This window comes from Alosa sapidissima, chromosome 5, assembly GCF_018492685.1.
Source record: "Alosa sapidissima isolate fAloSap1 chromosome 5, fAloSap1.pri, whole genome shotgun sequence".
Lineage (NCBI taxonomy): Eukaryota > Metazoa > Chordata > Actinopteri > Clupeiformes > Clupeidae > Alosa > Alosa sapidissima.
In genome coordinates, this window is record NC_055961.1 from 19514286 (window position 1) to 19537838 (window position 23553).

The following is a 23553-nucleotide window of genomic DNA, read 5'->3' on the forward strand; positions in this document are numbered from 1 at the left end:
TAGGCACAGTAAGAAGAACAGCACTGCCTGCCATTTTAACAAATATTGTTTGAAAACAATGTGTGAATCATTAATGTCATGATGCGTTTGCTTTACTGTACTGTAGCCTACTTAAATAGTTTAGTTACTGGACCAAAGGCTCTGTAAAGTTAAGTGTGACAAAAGCGTTAGACTGACAGTTAGACTGAAAGTGTCAGACTTTCTTTGGCACACTTTATGATATTAATCTTTACTTCAGAGTAGATGAAAAGTTTTGGTTGATAAAACCACTCCGCAAACTTATAATGAATGAACTTTAGACCTATGACATGTATTACTTTATCTCACAAGATCAATTATATAATTATTTTTTTTAATCATATACTTCTGTAGGAGACTGTTAGGCATTGTTAGTAAAAAAAAGAAGTTTAGCTCATTTCTGAAGGTGAATCCTTCAGCCATCAGTACATGCTAATTGCTTCTACCCTGAGTATCTACAAGGTTGGATCAAAGCAGAGGAGCTACAGGAATATTGATGGGAATGTGAGACCTTAAGCTGTCAAAGTGATGTGCTTTTACCAGGAGAACGCTGATAGGGGAGTCAATAGGGGTATCTCCGAGAACAAGGCTGCTCCTCTGATCAGTTTGGAGGCTGCTACTCTGCCTGTCTTCTCCCTTCTTTCACAATCTCTTTCAATCAGCTCTGGATTACATTTCTATCTTAAACACATCCTGCAGTTTACTTGCGGTTAACGATTTGGTCCTTGATTAGAATCCAAAGTACTTTTTTGTCAATTTTTTACAAATCTCCACAGATTCCTCTAGCCGCCTGTCCAGCTCATAAAAAACATGCACCATCCTGGCTCTGTAGTTGGGATATAAACCAAGTAAATTCTCATTGCCTCCTGCCTTCTCTCTGATTCTGCTTTAATCAGCTATGGATTACGATTCTGTCTGAGACCAGCTCTAACACAGCCTACAGTTTACTTGCAGTTAGCAATATGGTCCTTTATAAGAATCCAATGCACTTCCTTTTTTGCAAAATTCTTCTCACATCCACTGCCTATCCAGAGTATGTGCTCCTGAAAACCCAGCACTCACCGTCCTGGATAGGAAGAAAACTAGGCAATACATTATTCTGTAATACTTTACTTGGATAATTGGCCCACAGAGACTTAACAGATCGTCTGTTAAGATTCAAGTTCAGTATGTAAAATTGATGTTGAACAATTACTGAACATCACCTTAACCAAATCCAACCCCTGGCCTTAACCGTAACCATAAAATGAAGTTAACAGATTGTCAACAGTTAGTTTGTTGATAATCTGAGCATCTGTAGATACTGTAGTCTGGGGGCAGACTATCCAAAAGGACTATACAAAAGTGTGACTCATTATTCCAGCCAATCAGCAACCAGAGGCACTTGTGCTCCAACATTGTGCTCTTAGGACCACTAAAAGGAGAGTTGTATTTTTTTTTGCTTTTGTTCTCAAATCAATCAACAATCTTTTCCCAGCATCGAGGACAACACCTTTAACGCCGGACATGTCTTGTACTGACCATGGACCAGATTGGAAATGGGCCAGACACCATTCAGAGTGTCATTGCTATTCATACTTTGCAGTCACGTGATTACCATGGATACCTGGCGGGCAAGAAACTAACAAAATAGTATTGGCTACATTTCAGCACTAGGCCTACATTAAATTATATCCTGTGGCCGTGTTGTTCAGATAGGCTAGTTAATCTAGCTATCTTGGTCATCTTCTTTTTTTTTTCAGGACAGTCTGTGCTATACCCATATCTACGGAGCCCTAGAGGGGTCATCGCAAAATGTTTTGCATGTTGAGAGAATGTGCGCTCGTTTTACTACATTGTGCGCTCGTTTTACTAAATTGTGCTCTTGTTTAACTAAATTGTGCCCTCGTTTAACTATATTGTGCACTCGTTTTACTAAATCGTACGCTCGTTTTACTAAATTGTGCGCTCGGTTTACTAAATCGTGTGCACAATTTACTATATTGTGCTCTCGTTTTACTATAGTGTGAGCTCATTTTACTAAATTGAGCTCTCATTTTAAGCATAGTAAAACGAGGGCACAATTTATTAAACGAGTGCACTATTTACTAAAACGAGCGCACGATTTACTAAAACGAGGGCACGATTTATTAAAACGAGAGCACAATTTGTGAACATGGTTATAGAACATTGTGTGCACGATATACTTAAACGTGGCCACAATTTGTAAAACGTGCACTCAATATTGTCTTGACACATGTAAACATGAGCACGTTATAGTATATTCGAGATCTCGATCTACTAAAACGCACCCACGAATAATTAAAACGTGGGCTCGAAGAAATTAAATTGTGTGCACAAAAACATAGTGTGGTGTCAAGGGGTATCCCCGGGAATGACGTCGGGAGGTGTGTCGCTTGTAGTGACGTAGAGGGAATCTCATTGATTGCAGTGCACCTGGTTATAGCCCCGTTAGGTAGGCTGTAGGTGGGAGAGCAGATGATTGTGTGTGTTTGTACAGGCCCCTTGCCAACATCGTCCAGCTGAATGTTTGGCGAAGTTTTCAGTGTTTGTTGAGGTCCAAGTGTATGCAGAGCTGTGGTGTTTATCGCGAACGGTGTGAGCTGGGCTACATAGCCTGAGAAGCTGAGCATCGTGAACGACACTGTTTATGTCTCCCGTTTCATAGTCCGTATCAAAGCTTACCTCGTTGTGTGCATCATTGGTGTGCGCGTGGGTTATATGGTGAGGCCCATCGGGCGCTAGAGGGAACCTTATTGTATTGGGTGGGTATTAGGCGATACTACTAATACGCAGTAGCCTATTTGTACCAACAGTAGGTGTACGTGTTGTAATTGTTTGGGAGCTTGTCGCTGTGATGTGCTTCGATTGACTTCTAGACCTCACAGTTAAGTCAACAATCCAGGAGATAGTGGAAACCGGTCATTAGGCTACAACAGAGCCCGCGAGTAGCCTTTGTAGTAGAATTTCCCCATTATGGGTCTCCATAGCTGGCGGTTGACACCACAGTGCCCCTGCTACAAAGAGTAGAAGTCCGCTATAAAACATTACCACCTAAAGTCTTTAATTAGCTGCTTACGGTTATCATCACATTACCAATATGAACTGTTACAGACAGCTGTAGGCCTAGTCCATGTCAAGGTAACACGAAGTTGCCACCACAGCACAGCGAGCGGTGAGAAAATGTCGGGAATTACTAAATGTGAGCACGAAATACATATTTCGAGGGCTCAATTAAAGGAAAACGTGCTCACGTTTTATTAATTCGAGGGCTTAATTAAAGGAAAACGTGCTCACAAATTATCACGACCAGAAAAAATATCACTTAAAGTGAGCTCTCCCGGGCTCCGTACATATCTGAGAATGTATGATGTGATAATATTTGTCTTATGCAGCCTAATAGGGCCTATGTGTTGTCAGTCTTATATCAAGAAAAAATAACTCACATCTCATGATTTTTTTTCTTTATATTTTTCTGTTAATGTCACTATGAAGCATGCCAGTAGAAATATAGGCTATATTCATATTTGTAGGTGATTGTCTGGAATCTGGCAATATGTGAACCATATGGTGGGATAGGCATTCTCTGGCTAAACAATTTACAAAAATGTTTGTAGGCTACTGACATAAATAGTTTACATGAGAATAGGCCTACATTATAATTTTGGCCCAAAGTTGGAGACCATGTAGAAATTTGTTGCAGTTTCAAAACCGGATTACTCAGGAACCGCTTGTTGTTGTAGGCCTACCGATGCTAGAGTTGTTACATAAGTTCATTGTTAATTTTCTCGCGAACCATTTATCACAGCAACTTGGCGCTACTATCATTGGAAAGCTTAGATTCCGGCCGTTCACGTGATATCTGCGTATTATAGGATGTATGCTGTCTGTGTGACGAGTAGCCTACTCCGCAATTTTAGTTTCACCTGGATTTGAGGAGCTGGCACGTTCGTGATGACGTTAGTTTAATAAATCCCCTGCACAAGTGGTTTCATTTCAAAGATTCTACCGCGCTGCTACTCCACTAACCGAAATAGCAGACCAGAAATATGGGCATTCTAGAACATCTCTAAGGTCTGAGCGCTTGCTTTGATCTATGTCGTGTTTATTTCTATGGTCTTTGACTAGCTTGAGACTGTGCGTGAAGGGTGCGCAACTGTACGTTTGGTCAGTGTTTTCTTTCTTTCTTTTATTCTAATTTCGGGTCTGTCAGTCACAGTGAAAACCGGGGACAGCTCCAGCCGGGGACAGATCACCGAAATCGGGGACTGTCCCCGGAAACCGGGGACGTACTGGTCACCCTACCTTACACCGCACAAAAAATGAAAGCCTACAAAAGTACAGATAGCTATCTTTTTTCAGGAGTGGATGGGTTAATAACGCTGTTGTATGGGAGGTGAAAAACAGGAATATCTTCATAAAAGGTGAGTGTTATTAGTTAGCTAGCTAACGTTACCCGTTTGCTAATGTTTGCATGTTTGTAGCTACAGTAGAAGCTATAAGTTACACAAAGTGACATCTGTTCCATCGTGTGATGAAGTCTTCATCTGAATATGTGCACCCTGTCTGCCGGCGAATGACAGCTTGATAAGTAGTTAAAAAAAAAACATGCCAACTGTATCATATATCCTCCTGAGAACCAATCCATAGACCTATGTCCTCTGTAGTGGACATAAGTTCTAGAAGCATACCCCTTTACCCCTTTGAGCTATTCTATCAATTCCTGTGGTCTTTTAAAGAGGACATCCTGGGCTTTCTAATGATATATCATGTGATTGGCTGGGTTGCTGGGAACCTCCTCTTCCTGGTTCTCAAAAATGGTTGACATCAAAACAAGCACATTTTATGGAAGGAGGAGAGATAAGTCTAATAGTGTCTTCTTATTAGGGGGGGTCAGATTTGGAGCTCTCAGGTGATGAGTGAGTGAAACAGAGATGAGGACTATGAACCTGTGCCTCAAGACGATAGCGAGGAAGAGTAAGACTAAAAAATGAATTATCGCAGATGAAAGAAAAACATGAAAATGAAATGAACAATCCAGAAAAAAGAAATACAACTGTCCAAAAAGGCAAATAAAGTAGTCTAGAAGGATAAATAACATTTTCCCTTATATTTGGTTAAGTTTACCCTTAATTTAATTCCACTAAAAGCATAATTTGTCCATTTTTGTCTATTTTCATGGCTACCTTTTCATAGTAAAACAGTCCTTTTGTCCACCACAGGGGACATGCTATAAAATTTAAAATAAAAATAAATTTTAAAAAATAAAAATTGTAAGATGTTTTTTTAATCCTAAATAGAAAGGAAATCACAAAAAAAAGAAATTGTTGGACACTTTTTTTTCTTGGTTCCCAGGAGGATATAGCAGGATGTCAACATTAGCCTACCTGCTTAGTGCTTATCCACTCCACATAGCATCAGACAACAGACAAGAGCAGTTGGGGCAGCGACATGCGTATAATCCTGTTAGCAATCTGTTAGGTTGTAATGTAGTAGTAATAAGTGTACGATAGTATGCATGCAAAGTAACTAAGTAATAGGTAGGCGCAGTACAACAGTAATGTGTCATTTATTCACCATGTATTCTTCTTCTCGTATCAAATCACGTACAGATGATAATGCGTTCTCGCCACCTACTGGCGAACGTGTAAGCACGTTTATGTTAAGATTACACGATTGACATGAAACATAACATCAGCGAATCATAAGTCTGAAATTATGCACGTCAACTGTCTCCATGACAGGAAAATGTATGACCGTCACTTTATTAGTGAAACCCAGCTGGACGCAGAGCTTGCAGTTCATCTGATTTGTCTACCCACGTGATGCCACATGTAAACATAATATTGTAGCAAACGGCAAAGTTGTCTCAGAATGGTTTTATTGGTTACGCACCAAAACACACGAACGTCATTACACAGGCAACACAAAGGGGGGGGCGCAAGATGGCGACCAATTCACACGCCTTGTGTTAAGCTCTGAAGAAGTTTAGGGTACTGTATGCTTTCTTTGTAAGTATGAATAGTCATATACCAGTCGGAAGGAATGCAAGATAAAGTAGAACTTAGTCAAGCTTAAGAAAGAACGAATTCAATGTTTGGACTGATTTAATATTGATAACAAACTTTTCGAATCTGACTGTCTAATGCTATGAACTGCTTTTGCTAACAAGTCCGCTAGCATAATTGAACAAGACTGGAGTAACAAGCCCGCCAACTTGCAGAGTAGACTTAGCCTAAATCGAGCATCGTCATGAAACGTAAGGAAGACAAGAAAGTAAAAGGGAATTTGCTAATGGATTTTGAGGAGGGAGAATCTGCATCAATATGCTCACCTCAAATTGAGACGCCTGTAGCAAGTCCGAACCACAAGAAAATTTGCATCGTCAACGAAAAAGAGGTATCTAATTCAGACATTATTAATATCTATCCATGATCTAGCCAGCAGATTCACTTCCCTCGAGCACAAGATTGGCAAGAATACTGCGGACATTAAAGAAAACATGGAAGGCTTAGAACACTTAACAAAAACGACTGACGACAAAGTAAATTACGGCTGTCTGAGCAAAATATGAAAATTGAAGAAGCAGAACGCTACAGTCGACGTTGGAATCTAAGACTTCATAATCTCCCTGAAAAAACCAACGAAACTTCCGATGACTTAAGACAACAGATTTACTGGATTTTAGGGGAAATAGCTCCAGATGAAAAAAACAAGATGGATATCCTCATCGACACAATTCATAGAGTTGGAAACCATAGAGAAAATGGAGGTGCACATCCTGTGTTAATCCAGTTCTCCTTGCGCACCTTCAGGCAGAAAATATGGAGAGCTTCACTGAAGGCCAAAGTGTTGGCAGATCACAACTTGCGTATGGCTGAGGATCTGACATATTGGGAGAGACAGTGTCGTAATAAACTTTGGCCTCTTGTTGACAAGGCACGTAAAGAGGGGGAAAAGACGACCTGGCGAGGACCTGATGTCATCATCGAGGGGAAAAGATTCACTGCAGAAACAATTAAAGAGCCTGTTTAATCAACCTTGTCTTTATAGGCTTTCTACTCTCTTCAATCGTTCTATTCACGAGTAGTCTTGTTGACTCATGCAGGTTGGTTGAGTTGTTAAATGGATTATGTTCAGTTGTTAAATCTCATAAGTTGATTTGTTAAAATGATTAGGCTTAATTAATATAATAAGTCTTTTATATTCGGCTACTGATTTTTGCATTTCGGTATAGTTTAAGGTTGGATGTATACTGGTACCCTTTACTTTTAGCAGTTCTTAGAGGTTTTTTGCAAGAGCTAGCCAATTAGGCTACAGTCTTATCGTTTTTTTTTTTCTTTTTCTAACACAGTACCTTATTTTTTATTTTATTTTTTCTATTTTTTTTTTTAAGTTTGTTATGGCAGATTTTAAGTTCAGTTAATTAAAAATGATTTCACTCAATGTAAGAGGTATACGAAATAATATTAAGCACAAGGCAATATTCCTCTTTATCAGAAAAACAAATGGCAACATTATTTTCTTACAAGAATCACACTCATGCGAAAAAGACATTTCATTCTGGAAAGCTCAATGGGGAGATCAGGCTTATTTTTGTCATGCTTCAAATCATTCAGCAGGTGTTGCACTCATGTTTAACAGATTCTCAGGTGAAATCTTAGAGACAACCAAGTCCAATGAGGGTAGATGGATAATATCTGTAATTAAACTTGATAACTCTCTTTTCATATTATGTAATGTATATGGCCACAACAATGTTGCTCTGGCTAAAGTCATGTTCACTCAGATCCATTCTATGTTGTTGAATATACAGGGGAAATACCAAAATGCATACTGGGTTATAGGAGGTGATTTTAATGATGCTCCCAATGATTTGATGGATAGGATCCCAGAGAGAACTTCAAATAATCGTCTATTCAAACCCACTCTTTATTTAAGTGAAAAGCTATCTCTAGCAGATGTATGGCGGTTCTTTAACCCTGACAGTAAAGAATTTACTTGGTGTAATGCCAGGTGCACGCATCAATCTAGAATAGATTTATGGTTAACCTCGACATCTTGCCTGCAGTATGTTTCTGAAGTGTCTCACTCATATGCCCCAGTTGACTGGTTCCAAGACCATTGCTAAAAACCTAAAAGGATACTGGAAGTTAAACTAGATGTACCGCATAGCGGTACAAAATATGACTGCCGCTCAGTCCTGTACATCCGTTCCGCGAAAATAAATCACACTTCAATTTGTCTCCATATTTTACTCCATCCCCCACTCTTTAAAACGTTTGTGTATGCTTGTTTGGCATGCCTGAGTGTGTGTGTGCGGCTGCACAGAAAGTAGCCTACTGGTGCTGAAAAGGAGAATAGATTGTAGAATAGCCAAAGAAGATGTAGCATTGTTATAAAACCTTTAAAATCTCTAAACAATCACAAGTAGGGCAGTTCATCACAGTTCATCCATTGCAACTGGATTGATGAAAGGTCACTTACACCTGTAGGCTACATTGCATTTGGGAAAAGCAATAATATCAGCATAATGTTATTTATTTATTTATTTATAAACAAAAACATCTCTGTCAGTTCCATGCCGTTTTCAACAGCTATCAAAAACAAAGGTAATTTTTGGATGGATGGATTTTTTGTGAATGTTTCTTCTACATAAGATTTTAGTCATCTTTAGTTCATGTAATACTTTATTGTCAATGCACAAATTAAGTAACAGTAGTCTGAAACGTTATTGTTAATGCACAAATTAAGTAACAGTAGTCTGAAACGAAATGCTGTTTTACATCTAACCAGTGGTGCAAATAACTGACATGCCTTGATGAAATGCGTCGCTAGACTGTTCATAATATTTACTCTACCAATGTTCATCTCTAAATTTTTAGATATTGATGATAAATGCACCTTTTGCAATACTGAGCCTGAGTCTTTGTCTCATGTGTTTTTTAGATGCACACACTCAGTTAAGTTTTGGACTGGTTTGGAGAGATATATATTAAATAAATTGAATAAAAACATTGAAATAACATATAAGAATGTTATTTTGTACTTTAAGCACTCTGACCCTAATATCGATTTTATTTTAAACTTGTTTATTTTATTAAGGAAATTCCATATTCATAAATGCAGATGTATTAAAAAGCCCCCAAATCTGGAAGCTTTTATTTGTGAACTCAATATATACATGCAAACTTTAGCACTAATTATTTGTAAAAAAAAAGTGAGAAAACGATAAAGATTTACCGAAACCTTTTTAAAGAGGAATAAAGATAGCCTTTTTATGTATTTGTTTTTTGCCTTATTTCTTTATCATTATTTTGTTTTAATGTCTCATTCATGTATATTTTCTTTGTATTTTCTGTTGAGCATTCTTATGTTTATTCACTATTGAAGGTAACTGTGTTAATTTATCTCTGTACCTCACTTTGTTTCAATAAAATTGAATTGAAAAAAAAAAAAAAAAAACTGGCAACACAAAGGAGGTCAATTAAACAAGCACGATACACAAACAGGGTAGTCACATACAATACACGGGGTAAACACACGAGGTACAACATAAAGAAAGACTATACCAGCTAACACATACATGACAAGGTAAACGCAATTACTCATACTAAAACCAACATTACACACACACACATACACTGCACAGCATTATGGGAGTTCAGTCATGAACCAGCTAGGCTCAGTTCACTACACAGCCCCCCCGAGACTTAGTCTATGTCCCTTTGACTCAAGTCTTATCCTACATCAGTCCATGAGCCTGGCTGGGACGCGACGCTGGCGTTGTGGGCGCCCCGCTGTCGCGGCGGTGGCTTCCGGGGACGGCTGCACGGTGACCGGTGTTAGAGCAACAGCTCCATTGTCACCAAGGTCCACAGAATCAGTGTCCAAGTCTCCACGACCCTCAGCTGAGGCCCGGGGGTCGATACGGGGCCAGTCGATCACGGTGGAGAGCCACAACTCTCCGCCGCTTAATCAGTCTCACACGATAGACCACGTCAGACAGCTTCTCTAAGACATCGCACGGCCCGACCCACTGGCTAGTGAGTTTCGGGGAAATGCCTTTCTTTCTCTCCGGGCAGTACACCCAAACTTTATCGCCGATTTCCCCGCTCTGTGACTGGCAGTGGGCCCATGATATCGACGGCTACCCGCTCCATGGGAGCCCCTGCGTATTGCTGCAGCGGAGCGTGCGAGCGTCGCGTGGGGCCCTTCTTCGCTGTGCAGGCGTCACAGTAGTGAACATGCAGTTTAACGTCCAGCCTGCATCCCGGCCAATAGAAGTGGCTTCTCAGCCGACGAAGAGTTTTTGCAATGCCGAAATGAGCCGCCCCCACTGCCCCATGTACCTGTTCCAGTATACGGGCTCGTAATCCAGCAGGAACCAGCAACTGGAAAATGTCAGATTGTCTATCGGGAGCTCTCCAGTGTCTATACAACAGTCCTTGACGTGCTACTATTCCCGGCCACTGTGAATAAATCGCTTTGGTCTCTGGATCGAGTGCTGATACGTCAGTCCATGGCGGTCGCTGACCGGCTTCGATCCATGACCACACTCGGCCGAGTGTGGCGTCCTCCGATTGCGCCTTTCGGATCTCCTCCCTTGACATCACGTCCACCGGCGACTGAGCGTCCATGGCCCCAGCTGCCGCTCTGCAGTGCTGTGTTGTGGCGTTGGGCTGCGGTGTGCTGTCTCCGGTCTCTCGATCACTGTAGCTGGTAGCGGAAGGCGGCGAGACGACCTCGGGGTGCTGCTGGCGAGCAGTGGCCCTCTTGATGGCGCGGCGCTGGCGAGCGTTGAGTCTCTCGCTGGCATGCTGCTGGCGAGCGTTGGCCCCCTCACTGGCGTGCTCTTGGTGAGCGTTGACCCTCTCATTGGCGCAACGCTGGCGAGCGTTGAAAACAGCGACTCTCTCTCTCTCTGCCAGCGGTGATGCGGCCTGTAGCCGACGAGCGGGCTCCAGTTGAGCCGCGGCCAGGCTCCTCTCCTCCCTCCGGTGGCAGTGCTGGCACTGGTCTGCTGCACACGGAGGCCTGGACAGGGCGTCCGCGTTGCCGTGAAGGCGACCCGCCCGGTGTCGAATCTCCATGTCGTAGTCCTGGAGCGCCTCCAGCCAGCGAGCCAGCTGGCCCTCTGGTTCTTTGAAGTTCAGCAGCCAGGTGAGCGATGCATGGTCCGTTCTCAGCAGGAACTGTTTGCCGTAGAGGTAGGTTCGGAAATGGCGCACTGCCACCACCACAGCCAACAGTTCTCTGCGGGTCACGCAGTAATTCTTCTCCGCTCGGTCGGTGAGCGGCTGAAGTATGCGACCACCTGCTCGCCCTGCTCGCCTGCTTGAGAGAGGACGGCGCCGACGCCCACGTCGCTGGCGTCGGTGTCCAGGATGAACGGCAGTTGAGGGTCAGGGAAAACGAGCACTGGGGCCTCACATAGCGCCCTCCGCAGCCACCGGAAGGCCGCGTCACACTCTCGCGTCCACTCGAAGAGCTGGCCTTTGTGCGTCAAACGATGGAGTGGGCTGGCGACTGTAGCAAAGTCCCGGATGAAACGCCGGTAATATGACGCCAGGCCCAGGAAGCTCCGCAGCTCAGCACCATCGCGCGGAACAGGCCAACGTCTCACTGTGTCCACCTTAGCTGGGTCGGTGGCCACTCCGGCGGCCCCCACGACATGGCCCAGGAATCCGGTTTGCCTCCGGAACAGGTGGCACTTTTTCGGGTGCAGTTTGAGCCCAGCACCCCGTATGGCGTCGACCACCTTTTCCAGATGTCCTATGGCACCGGTGAAGTCTGTTGCATGACACAGGATGTCGTCCAGGTAAACCACGCAGCATGTTCGTGGAATGCCCGCCAGGACACGCTCCATCAGCCGCTCAAAGTTCGCTGGCCCGTTGCATAGGCCGAACGGAAGTACCCGGAACTGCCACAGCCCTTGCCCGATGATAAACGCTGTCTTCGGCCGAGCTTCCGGGACTAGCTCAATCTGCCAGAGGCCACTGCGTAAGTCCAGCGAGCTAAACCAGCAGGAGCCGGCAATGCTGTCCAGCGCATCGTCAATGCGGGGGAGCGGGTAGAGTGTTTCCGGGTTACCTGGTTGAGGCGCCTGTAGTCAACACAGAACCGCCACGAGCCGTCCTTCTTCCGGATGAGTACAGCAGGCGCAGCCCAGGGACTACTGCTTGGCTCTATCACTCCTGCCGCGGCCATTTCCTTGATCTTTTCTTCAGCTGCTTGTCGTTTGGTGAACAGTAAGCGATGAGGCTGAAGTCGGATGGGCCGGGCATTTCTGGTGTCGATATCGTGTTGGACCAGGCTCGTTCGGGTGCAGTCCTCATCTCTTGCGGCGAAGATGTCGGTGTACGCTGCTAGTAGTCTCCGCACCTGGCTACCCTGCGAGTTCGCTTTCTGCGGACTTGTGTGGAGCGAGTTGGAGAGTTCTTCGTCGCGCCAGCTCTCCGCACTTCATGCTCTGTTTTCCCCGCCGTGTGCAACACTATGCTGCTCGTCCCCAAGTGTAGTGTGAACCGGGAAATGTCCACCACAGCCTCCCATTTCTCTAGCACGTCCAGGCCGAGAATGCAATCATCCTGAATGCTAGCCAACCAAAGCCGGCGGCTCGCCGTCTCACCGTTGATGCACACGCACACCACTTTTTGTCCATACAGTTCCGCTCGCTCTCCGGTAACTGTTGTGATGCGCGTTTTTGTTTTTTCCCAGCCTCTGGGTCTGGCTACCAGCGTGCCGGGTAAGAGACCAGGGCGCACAAGCGAGATGGTGGAGCCAGTATCGATCAAGGCGCGACACCGAGTCCCGTCTAGCATGCAGTCCACATACAGTCCTCTGGTTTGGCCGAGCCGGCCCAGCCGTATGCAATCCATAGCCCCTCCCGCCGTGCCACCTTCTTCTAATAACTGGGGCGCGAGCGTGAGGGGTGCCGGGGCTGCTTCGATTGCGGTCCAGCTTACTTGCTCCGCCGTTGGCAGGTCTTCTAATACTTGTAGCGCTTCCCCCTCCAGAGCCAACGCCACCTGTACGCCCGTTCTCTCCGCCGACCAGCCATTCAGCTCGGCTGCCAGTCGGACCTGTACCAGGTATGTCGCCAGCGGCCTTTCGCCATTGTAATGGGGCAACTTTACGCTGGGGCGCCCTTCTACCGCTGCCGTTGCACCGGGGATCGCCCGGTTTCCATCGCTCCCGTGTGGAGCGGGTTCAAGTGGCGGGATGCTGCCATCAGCCCGGTTCGTTTCCTCCTGTGGCCGGGGGCGGGTCTCTTCGTCACGGTCACGCTGCAGGCTGGCTCCGTCTGCTAGGCCCAGAAGTGGCCATGGGCGAGCGCGCTGTCGAAGAGCCGTCTTGGCAGGAAACTCATCATCGCCAGGGCATCAGTTGCAGCTTTCTCCTCCCTTCCAGTAGGGTTGTCATCCCAGTTCTGACACCAATGTAGCGATCTCACCCTCAGACAAGATTCAACTTTGGCCAGGACGGCCATTTATTGGAACAGGCAGACTCAGACACAATCAGACAACTAGGACAACTACATAGGGCAACACAGGGGTAGTCTAAGCCGCACATGTAACACACAATAAAGGTTTACCACACACATCAACACGAGGATAAACACATGAGGTACAACCAAAGAGACTAACATGCTAACAAATATACAACATGCTAAACGTAACTACAACTATTATAACCGACATTACACATTCTAGCATTCACTCGCACTGCATTCTGGGAGACACTCATTCAACGTTAGACATGAACATCCACTGACGCTACATAACCCCCTCCCGAGCCATTGTCGTCCCCGGCAATGACAGCTCAGCTCACCGCTCGCGGCTGCGTCGGTGTCAGTCCCAGTGCTTAGTCCAAGTGACCGGAAAGCCTCCGGCTGCAAATGGAGAGTCCAAGGCGGCCGGAGCTTCTCTGTAGACGTAGGATCCCCAGGCTGTCGGTGGCCTGCTCTTGGCCACTACGACCCCAGGCAATCAGTCTTTGGAGCAGCTCCCGTAGAAAGGCCCGGCATTCTCCAACGATAACCCCTCCCGACTGGAAGGGCTCTCGGCTGCCTCTGTCACGTCAGTTCACCCCCGAACAAGCACCAGGACCGGCCAGACGTGGGTCGTGGTGTCGCTTTGGCCCCTTGGTCTCCCGCCGTGCAGCTGCGTTACCTCAAACAGCAGCAAACAGTCCCACTGCAAGCCGAACCCCCGGATATGCTGGAACCCCTGGACGTTCGGTAGCCCCTTCTGGCTACTGTGACAGCTCGTGGCCGTTGCCACCTGTCCACAGTGTGCCGATCTCCAGGCGGTCAGCAGTCCACATCGAGGTCCCTCCTCACGCTGCCCTCTTGTAGAACTTTTGTCGGCTGTCTCTCGAGCACAACAATGCTCCACTGTGGCGGGAAATGGAGACTCCCAGCAGGCTCGGGACACACAGGAACTCACACACAAAACGTGAAAAACATTGCGCAGACTTGTATCGAACGTGCGCACTTCAAACTTCAAACAGTCCACAAAACGATAGCTCCCAAGGCTCTACAGGTCGACGTTACCCTCTTGGTCACTAGCTGGAGCACCGCAAGCTCCCGAACTAGCAGCTATGACTCCATCACACTCTCGACCGGCAGCTGACGCTCTGGAAGTTATTCAGTAGCTGGTGGTGTAAACCCGGCCGCTGTGGTCGTGTTCCAAGGTCGTCAGAGAGTTCGCGCTCTTTATGGATGAGATCCTCGGAGGACGGCAGCATCGACATCGGTGTCGAGCCGGGAACTTCTTGCCAGCCGTGGAAGACATCAGCCAGGGCCGCTTCCTCCAGCGCTGGCAGCTCTCGTCGCCTGTGCAGGGCTGGTCCTGCTGGTCGCCTGCACAGGTCCCGCACCAGGCCGGAAGGTCCTCCATCCTCCGCAGTGGCGAGCTGGCTAGTCCTTAAAAGGACCATTGGAACATCTGCTGAAGTTCGCCGCCATCTTGCTGGTCTGGTCTTCGGCCTTCTTCTCCATCTTGATCTGGCGTAGATCTTCGCGCCCCGGAGGGGCCCATCCCACTTCTGACACCAATGTAGCAAACTGCAAAGTTGTCTCAGAATGGTTTTATTGGTTACACACCAAAACACACGAACGTCATTACACAGGCAACACAAAGGAGGTCAATTAAACAAGCACGATACACAAACAGGGTAGTCACATACAATACACGGGGTAAACACATGAGGTACAACATAAAGAAAGACTATACCAGCTAACACATACATGACAAGGTAAACGCAATTACTCATACTGAAACCAACATCAACATTACACACACACACATACACTGCACAGCATTATGGGAGTTCAGTCATGATGAACCAGCTAGGCTCAGTTCACTACAATATGTTTAGGTTATATTATGGTAACCTAATTAAAAAAAGGAAAGAAATGTGTAGCTTTAAAAGTATCTGTGGTAGGCTATTGTGCTTGTGAATGATATACTTTATCTAACTAAAACCTTTTTCTATGTTAGCTACATCATTCCTACAGCTTGAATGAATCGCCTCTGACAGCTTAGGTTGCTGTGGAAAAGGAGGAACTGGTTCGATTTGGCCACTGCATCTGTATGGCCGGGTTAGGTGAAGTGTGCTCACATGTAGTGTACATCAGGAATCTGTAAGAGACTGTACATGCACAGAAGTTGTTTGCAGACTACTGATCTTAGTGTTTTGAATTGCAGTGTCTGCAAACAGGAATTGGCAAAACGCAAGCGTGCACAAAGAAAACAAATGAAAAGTGCTAAATTTTGAATTGTACTGTTAGATAAACAAATACAGATTTATTCAATAAATAAATAAAATGCACATACATAGATAAATAAAACAGATGAATACAAATAAATACAATGCACAAAGGTATTTAAAGTGAAAATGTAATACATGTATTATTGTAATATATAAAATGGCATATATTCATTAATTATTATTATTTACAGTGTGTGTTTGTATAAATAAATCATTGCATATTTACATTGTATTATTGTAGTATTTAACCAGAAGGAATGATTGAGGGTGCTTATAGGTCGAATATGTTTGTGCTCTTGCTTCTAAGTCTTTGGGTTTTTCTATAAACTAATTATGCAGGCACATCTAGGGTAAGTTTGTCTAAATATCATGGGCGTTGACAGCCGAAGCTCTTCTCTCTGTGGCCAAAATAGAAATGATGGGACAAGCTTTCCATGTCTTTCTCCCTCTTCCTCCTTTTGGTGGCAGGGGTGTGAGAGAAGACAGATGGATCAGGGGACAACGGGTCATCAGATTTGGCACCTGGAATAATAAAATAAGATAATATAATAGATAAAACACGTTATTGCCACACAAGGTTTTGGGTATTTTCAACATTGAGTCCTGTAACGTTAGTTCCAGGTCTTTCTAGTAGTTATCAAGTCTGTTAGTGAGCTAGCTGCATATGGACTAAGATTAACTCCAAGGTAGCTAAATTGTGTGAAGCAGACAAGTTTTTTTTATTTTTTTTATAATTGAGCAGTAATAATTCCTCTGTAAATAATCTAGCTCTACTGTTGGGTTATCTCTGGTTCTCATTGAAAACCATAGATATCACAAACTTCAAAACAACCTATCACACAACCTTTGTTGTTAGCAAAAGACAGCAGCTGTTAGCCTAGCTTAGACTCATAACACAAACAGCTGACTCGCGGAACCAGCTGGTGGTGTTGATTGACGAAACTACAGGGTAACTTAAGACATGATCATACACCCCTTGTATTCAAACAAATGTTGAAATTACCTTTGATGAAATGGTCACTGCACAGACGTGTATACTGTGAAGGTTGCCAGGTCCCATTTCCTGAAACGATTGCACTGTCTGCCTGTATTCATAGTTGTCTTCTCTCTGAATTCTCCTTATCAGATGGGATCCGGTAAAAACATAACCCCGGCTTATCTCCTCGGAGGTTAGTGCATCCAATCGCACAACAACTATCTGGCATGTTATTTATACCTCAAAACATCAACTTTTGCATAGTAAAACTGGCGACGTCCTGGCCAGATCCTAGACTAATTTACTGGATTTCATTGCTGGAGAACGGCGTTCTTGCCCGCCAGCCAGTGATTGTGACGTCACGTGCAAAGTATGAATGGACCCTTTCAAGAGAGTTCCATTATCAGCATCATAGTTGGCCCCACAAGACTTCCTTTTTAACATTCCATATGTTATCTTAATGTAGAGGAAGTAGATTGGGGCCCAAATAGAACGTTCAAGCATTGTTTTTGTTTTTATTGATGAAAGGGTCTATAGGGGATGATGGTAACCGTAGTAACACAGCATAACAAATAACAAGAAGACATCCTGAGGTCCTTCATTTCTTTGATAAAGGGAAGAAGGAGAATAAAAGAATAGAAAACGCTCAATGGTTACACTCCTCTTAATTACTCTTAAATATTTCAAGAGCACTTATCTCTGGCTCATTTGCCCTGTCACGGACAACGGCCGCCATTAGATGCTTTGAGACAGGGGTGAGTTTTGCTGTTACACAGATTTATTATGGGCAGGCGGGAAAAAAAGAGAGAGGGAACAGGATGGAGGTTGCAAGGCTCCTCTCAGAAGATTTTCAGACCCACTCCAGCGTGTACTGTACTTCAAAGCAGAAGCCGGCACTCAGCACTACCCCCCCCCCCCCCCCACACACACACACACACACACACACACACACACACACACACACAACTTCACCCAAAGCGCCTCTGGATCTCGGGGAGATTGTTATGTAAGCTCTTCCTCTCCTCCCCCCCCCCCACCTCTCCCCAACACACCACCACTTGAAATTATCACACTGCATTTATAATATGGTAGATTGCAAAATGAATTCAACTTGTATCTAGATGCTGCTCTCTCTCCTTCCTCTGGAACCATTTAAATTACGCTGGACGAGTCGGGCTCCGGTTGCTAGTAGGAGAGGTGAGTAGTTTCTCACACCGTCTCGCTCTCAAACACGGCCATCTGCCCACCCTGCTGCGGACCGTCAACTGTTTCACTGCAATTTAGAGAGAACAAGCCCGGACCCAACCTGGTCTTGTCTCATTAGGTGGTCGAGGCACTACACACACACACACACACAGAGACACAGACACACACACAGAGACACACACACACACACTCACACTCATGCCAGCAGGTGTGTGGTGGTGGCGCCTCACCAGAGGGCAAGGATTTTTGTGTTTCCCTGACTGTCGAGGTGTGGTCAAAACAAGTCAATAAAAACCTGTCAACTCCAGTGCCTCCCAAGATTGTACATCAAAACTATCTCCTGTGTTGGATACACACACACACACACAAGGGATTTCAGTATTGCTCTCCTTAAGTGACTTTTGACAATTTATTGTCCACTCAAATGACTTCTCCACATTCAATTGGCAAGCTAAAAAAATTCTAGCTGTGGCAAAAAATAAACAGTATCTACAGTTTAATACCGTTTCAATCTCAACAGGACAGGAAGCCCGGTCAAATCTGGCCCTATTGCTCACAGGTAAAGGTACAAGTTCAAATGGACATATCTCTTTTATTTCACTACATTGCATCATTATATCTCATATATCATCGAGCTTCACATCATGTACTGTAAGTGTGACGAAGTGCAAGTTGTGATACAATATAATTATGTGAATTGTTCTCTTAGCATTTATACCATGACCTGATCATAAACAGTCACAGCGATGAAAATGACCAAATACTTTGTTGGTATTTGGTGGTTGAAAGTCCATCATGAGTGTGGTGGGGGATGGGGATGGGTCTGTGATGCCAGGCTGTTGAGCCTTCCAGAGGTGTCGTGGGCCTAATTCAGTTAAATACAGGTGTGAAGGAAGGTGTCTGCCTGTATGATAAGCCCAGTGAAATGCTCTTGAAGACTGTTCATTTGGTGATGTTTTTTTCTGCTCATAAAGGTTGCTTTGTTGGTGATTTTTTATTTTGGGGCAGTTCCGGCATTATGGATGTGACAATTGGACTCATATTGGTAAACAAAATGCCTTAGAGTGGGGGCAAAATTAGTATCAGTGAATTAATTTGCATAACTTTTAATGTAACCTCTGTCCTCTGAATACTGAGAAATCCTCAAATTTCATATAATCAATTTCATCCTAAGAATACAAGGCATTTTATCAGCGTTATGGATGTGACATGAAATGGACACACTTTTGTGAGAGATTACAGGTTTTCTACAAACTCTGTGAATTTTTAAGGAAAAACTGGTGTTATGGATGTGACGGTTTCACGTTATGGATGTGACGTGTCTGAACCAGTCAAGTCAAGCACACACACACATAAACTCATACAGACAGGCAAGCACACACACACCCACCCACATGAATGCAGACACATAAACACACACACACAGGCACGCATACGCATGTACGCATGCAAACACACACACACACACACACACACACATAAACACAGGCACGCATACACACATGCACACACACAGACACACACACACACTTATAAACAAAAGCAAACTCACATATGCACACACTCATTTACATGCACATGAGTTGCAGGAGTAGGAGATGGAAACAAATTTACATTTATTTTTGCGAAGAGAATATGCAGGACTGAGAGGCGGTCATATTTTGTACCGCTATGCGGTACATCTAGTTTATTGCTGCCGTTACTCATGTTACTCAGTGGGTATTAGCTACAGAGGACCTGACACTTCAAATGCTGGCATATCACGTCACATTTAAAATTAAACTGTGTTAAGCAGACGTGAACGGCAGGCTGAACAGATCTGCAACAGGAGGTTGCTATGTTAACTCCAGCTGCAAAGTCAGCCATCTTCACCAGCTAACACGATAATCCAGTTACTGTACAACAACAGTATGACAGTTACAGGAAGATAATCGCTCAGATTTTCGTTATTAGGCCACTTGAAAATAGGCTATGGCTAGGCTAATCACTGGAGGTATTTTAATATTATGTTTGTTTTGCTAATGGTTAGGCAAGGCCTCCCTGTGGTTTGGATCAACCTAATAATCTTTGAAATGTCAATTGTAAACACTGAGGTGAAATGCGTTGAAACCATGCCACCAGAATAGGGTTGCCACCTGTCCAGGATTTTCCTGATTGTCCCGGATTTTCATGGTCTGTCCAGGAAAATAAAAATAAAAATCCTGGACACTGAATGTCCCAGATTTTTGTACATGATGCGCAAAATGTGTATTTCAGTTTAATTGAAGCGTGCCTACGTCCATAAACGTATGCGCAGCCTTATTGGCTCTACAAAAATGACGTAGCATAACATGGGTGGTGGTGGTGGGGGCACGCACCGTGGAGGTTCATTAGAAATGGTAAGGTGGAGACGGAGAGTGTGTGGGACAAGGAGAGACAGAGAAAGGAAAGTATCCAGTGAAAAACAGTAAAGTTACATTGTGAAAATGGGTGGAGAGACGGATGACGACGAGGGTGCAACAGGAGGTGATGGCAGGCCAGTAAAGAAAAAACAAGAGGTCGACATGTTTTAACAGTGATTGGGTTAGAGGAGAACAGGAGAAGTACGCTATGTGGCTAAAACCATGCCCAGGCGATCCATTTTATGCTAGCTGCTCCCCGTGCCCAGCGAAATTTCTCAAGCTCACGTCAAATAAAGGCAATTTCGTCCTTCATGGTGACAAAATCATCGCAAGACAAGCACTCTAAGCGATCAGGTAAGCTGTTTGACACTACACCTTACATTGCTACATTTGGTTATTCAGACTGAAAAATTACATTATTTCTTTTTATTCCACATAAGCAAAAAAGCAGAACCTAATTATGTATTCCCCTTTTTTCTCAATACTGCCCCCAGGTGTCCACAACTAAAAACTGTTGAAAATATAACAAAATAATGAAGGTCTGCTATTAAATAAAGCGATTAACTAAACAAATAACTAGAAATTGTCATTCTTACTCATTTTAGCTATACAATTGTCGCTTAGAATGACGGTTTTTATCTTGGGTTAGATGTGCGAAAGGCGCCGTTGCTTACAAACAAAAAGGTTGATTGGATGGTCAAAATATCCAGGATTTTTGTCAGACACAGGTGGCAAGCCTACACCAGAACAGACGTTTTATCGGCTTTGAGGTATAATAAAGTCTCCAGTCTTATAAATTCACATTATGTAACATAACGTCACATCCATAACGCACCATTAAATGTTTTAAAAGTAAGAAAGGGGCACAATTTGGTCATCACACTTTACATTGATATAAATCAGCTTTGCACAGACACTATGGACATTGTCGCATCAACACTGTATGTGTAGCATAAACTTTTCCTATGAAACGTTATGGATGTGACCATGGCCATGGAACTTGGCTGACTTAAAAACAAAAGCCTTACAAATGTAAGGAGTTGTGCTCTTAAAGGCAAGCTGAGCATACACATTGCTCTACCATTCCCTTGTCAATCTGGAATTTGTCAAATGACACAATTTGTTTGAACCTTGGGTCCATTTATCCACTTTTTAAAATTAAATATGTATAATATTACCATGTGAAAATTATGTTGTTTCTGTATGGTTGCTGTAGTATCTTGACTACACAAAATTACATGCACAATGGTGGATATCTTAGTTGTTGTATTAGCGAACTTCATCAGCACATTACACGCATACAGCCTAGGGTAATCTTCTTCTGGTTCAGAACGACAACACATCAGTAACATACTGTACCGTGCTATTCAAGCTATAGTTAACATCTTGCTTCAGAACAATACAAAATCTCATGAATACAAAGCTTTTTATATATATATATATATATATATATATATATATATATATATATATATATATATATATATATATATATATATATATAACGTGTATATATATATATACGTGATTTGATCTCACTACTATCTAATATAGTCTTTCAAGTGTTGAGGCAACATCCGCTCTCTGGCAGAGCAGCTCTGCTGCTGGGGCTCCAGGCAAGTCCAATCTCTTAGGAACTGAACTCTGCTGTTCTGCCTGTTCATCAGGAGGCTGCGGCTCTTCATCTGGCTGATGCATTGGTGTTTCAGGCTCTACCTCCCAGCTGCTGGCCTCAGACGATTCTGTCTCCTTGTCCGGTGACGGTGAGGATTCTGGATGACGAGCTCTCACCTGGTCGACATGTCTCCTCATCCTCTGGCCGTTTCCCAAAATAACAGTGTATGAAACAGGGCCTGTAGGTGACTCCACTGTAGCAGGCACCCATTTTGGTCCCAGGCCATAGTTCCTTATGTACACAGCATCTCCAGGACTGAACCTTCTCAGCCGGGTTGTTTTGTCATGGTTTTCTTTCTGGTGCAACTGTCTTTGTTATATCTTGGACTTGATATCCGGCTTCCGTAGATCAAAAGCTGATCTGAGCCTTCTGTTCATCAGCATTTCTGCTGGCGACAGCCCTGTTGTTGCTTGGGGTGTGATGCGGTAGCTGAATAAAAATCTGGAAACGCGGGTCTCAATGCTGCCTCCTTTTAGTTTCTTCACCCCCTCTTTAACTCATTGAGTGCCAAAAACGTAATATTACGTTTTTCCTTCCCATGCGTTGAGTGCCAAAAAACGTAATATTACGTTTTTAGCTTTTTTTTTTAATTACGAAACTAGACACTCTAACACACCTTATGTGTGATTTTGGGAACTCTGTGATGAATGGAAATGAAATATATGACGATCGAAAACGCACAATCTGGACATTTTATCTGGACATTTTATCATAACTCGGTTGCCGCTTTGGGTCGAATCAGTGACGCATGCACGTCATCTCAAAACCAGGCTATTTTCGTGGGTCTATCACTAGGTGGCAGTCTCGCCAGGTCTCGCTGATCACTTCCCGGAAAGTTTACAGGCAACACTTCATATTTCATGAAAGACGTTAGATCTCCATTTCTAGAAAAAAACAGCGATTTTGATGAAAACTAGCCACTGTTTAGCTTGGGATTTCTCAGGAACAGAGGCGTGTAGAAATACACGGTTTGCACCCACTGAGAGCTTAAAGTCTCACCTTTTAAACGAGCCATTGTATGTGTTCATAGCTATAACACAGAATATGCTGTGGCTGTACAAAAATCATCAACAATGGTCTAGATTGCTGGCACTCTAGGACAAAGCTTCCGAAAACAGCTTGGCATTCAATGAGTTAAAAGTCTGCACGGCGCGTTCCACCAACCCATTGGAGGACGGATGAAATGGGGCAGATGTTACGTGCTGGATCCCGTTTTGTGTCATGAACTGCTTGAAATCTGAGCTTGTGAAACAGCTACCGTTATCAGACACTACTATCTGTGGAAGTCCTTGTGCTGCGAAACTGTGACGCAACTTTTCAATTGTTAGCCATTTGTGGGGTAAACATCAATCCACTTTGAATGAGCATCAAAAATTATCAAAAACATTCTTCCCAAAAACGGCCCTGCATAATCAATGTGGATGCGGGACCATGGCCTCTCAGGCCATTCCCATGGGTGCAGCGGAGCGTTTGGTGGAGCTTTTCGGTTCTGTTGGCATTCCTGACACATGCTCACCTCT

The 23553-nt window shown here is 44.1% G+C and overlaps 1 protein-coding gene and 1 long non-coding RNA gene across 2 annotated transcripts in view; one reads left to right on the top strand and one right to left on the bottom strand.

Moving 5' to 3' along the window:
- The window catches only part of mtnr1bb (melatonin receptor 1Bb), a 50671-nt gene that overhangs the window by 11766 nt on the left and 15352 nt on the right, over nt 1-23553 (bottom strand). The gene's annotated exons all lie outside the window — the stretch shown is intronic.
- LOC121708836 overlaps nt 5590-23553 on the top strand; it is a 139007-nt gene continuing 121043 nt past the window's right edge. The window contains exon 1 of the long non-coding RNA XR_006031776.1: nt 5590-5640. This is a non-coding gene — a long non-coding RNA (uncharacterized LOC121708836). The remainder of the gene's footprint in view (nt 5641-23553) is intronic.